Raw genomic sequence first — 2,500 nt, 5'->3', positions numbered from 1 at the left:
TTTCCATGATAGATCCGTATATGGGTTTCTATATTTCTATTTATCTTTCAGCAGTTCATCACGTATTCATTGATCTTATAGAAATGAGGTTAATGATCAATATCTATGATTCTATAAACGATCAGAGATCGGTGATCAACTGCGGATGCTTCTTATTCGTAACAGATAAAATGATTAGCAAATTTTTATTTTGTAAGTCGCTCAAGAGGTCTTTAGGCTTAACACTGGGTGAGGCCTCCTCAACCTCATAATAATGTTTCAGAAACAGAATTCGGGGAGCGATACTTATTTTTAGAGCAAATCTGGGGCCCCAGAAATGTGGGGGACCGGACCTGCCCATCAGGTGGACCAGAGTAGTTAGTATTTTGAGTAAAAAAAAAAAAAAGAAAAAAAAAAAAAATCTTGTCTGAACCGAAATCGGTTTGTTTGGCGCATACTACCACAGCCAATGGCGGGTGACGCCCATCCTACTTCCCTCCTGGCATCAAGGCTTTGGTTGTAGGTTCGGATCAAAGGATCAGCAGACTCGTGCTTTGCAGCTCAGAGCCAAACATCCCCATTATTCGCAAACAAAACTTTAATTCTCTAATCGCTTGACGATCATCATTGAGCCATGGACGATCATCGTTGAGCGATAATTGCACCGAGCGAAACGTACCTTCAAGACGATGCGATTGTCTTCTTCGGTGGTCTTCCTCCTCCTCCTCCTCCTCCCAACCACCACCACCAGGAGAGTCTTGTTTTCGATGCGTTTACAAGTCCTAAAAGAGAAAAAAAAAAGTTTGCAAGTTCTTCGCTAGTTGGCTTGTTCCAGCCCCATTCTTTGCGCAATCCAGTCCCAAAACTGCGCAAACACGAGTATCTGGTATCTGGACGACCAAACCATGGCACAGTTCAGCCCAGAAAACTACGCAAACATGGACCAGACGAAGGATCTGTTCTGATTCCGAGATTTTTTTTCTTCTTTAATAGAACTAGCAGCGAGGTTTCTGTAGCGGCCGAGGCAACGGAAACTGAAGGTAGGTAGTCGACGCCAGGAGGCGCTGAGTAGCTGGGTTCGAAGCAGTCACTTTTAACCTATGATGCGCTCTGGGAACTGTTTGGCCAGGTAACAGGCAGCCACTGCCGGGAATCGGAAAGGAGTGCGGGATTCGAATACGAGAGGAGCACGCTTCCGATGACGCCATCAGCGCTCAGGAAGCGAAGCCAAATCTTTCCCCAAAGCTGCACAAGAACAAGAGCTACTCAATACCAACTCGCTTAACCCCCTCAATTCGGTGACGAAGTCAATTCCATGCCCCCAATGGAACGACCACCGGTCTGAACGCGATCCTCAGCGACCGCGACCCCCCTTTAGGTCCTTAGTCATCCCCTGAGTTGAATAAAATTGCCCGTTCTTAGCCAGAATCAAGAATGTAAAGGGGCGTCACTGTCATTAAGGTGTTCATTTACCTGCACAGTCTCGGAAACGACCTAATGGAGCCTCAGACTTGCTCAACATTGCATTATCTTCTTCAATTCGGTGACGGACGAACATATATATATATATATATTCTGTTAAAAACGACAGCAAAAGAATTATTAATTAGTTTTTTCCGTGAGCTCTCAAGCTTGCGAAAAGTAGATTTTTGGTAGGGGGAAAGGGAGTAAATCAAATTTCCAAAATTCATAGGAAACACAAAAGTTATAACAAACACAAAAGTACAGTACACAATACAAGAAATACAGCAAAAAACAAAATACAAGCACAACAAAATAGATATCAAGACGTTTCGCAGATCTTTCTGCATCCTCAGTTGAAGTGAAAAGAAAGGGAAAGGGAGCATATTTTAAATGAAATGGGAAGCACGGGGAGAAGTCACCGTGTTGCAACTGGGGGAAGTCACACGCAGGACCACGAACACTGGGAGAGATCACAAGTTGGCGGAAATGGTACTCGGGGAGGTCACTCCCGGGTTCGGCGCCAATCTGCTTCTCAGTCTTTGGGAACGACGTATGGTAGGAAGTTCTTCCCTTTCGCGGGGAATGGGGAGCCTCTGTGGAGGAGACCCCGATGTCTTGGGATTGTCCATCTGGCTCCTCCGAACAGGTTTCATGCTAGGGAGGAGGGCGAAGTCATTTCCCCCAGTTGCGACACTGTGACTTCTCCCCGTGCTTCCCATTTCATTTAAAATATGCTCCCTTTCCCTTTCTTTTCACTTCAACTGAGGATGCAGAAAGATCTGCGAAACGTCTTGATATCTATTTTGTTGTGCTTGTATTTTGTTTTTTTGCTGTATTTCTTGTATTCTTTTCTTGTATTGTGTTTATTGTGTACTGTACTTTTGTGTTTGTTATAACTTTTGTGTTTCCTATGAATTTTGGAAATTTGATTTACTCCCTTTCCCCCTACCAAAAATCTACTTTTCGCAAGCTTGAGAGCTCACGGAAAAAACTAATTAATAATTCTTTTGCTGTCGTTTTTAACAGAATATGCCTCAGAGAGAATCTCCTGCCACGC

This window comes from Oratosquilla oratoria, chromosome 22 (assembly GCF_046742065.1).
Source record: "Oratosquilla oratoria isolate Oo_2021 chromosome 22, ASM4674206v1, whole genome shotgun sequence".
Lineage (NCBI taxonomy): Eukaryota > Metazoa > Arthropoda > Malacostraca > Stomatopoda > Squillidae > Oratosquilla > Oratosquilla oratoria.
Note: the sequence above shows the minus strand (reverse complement) of the source record.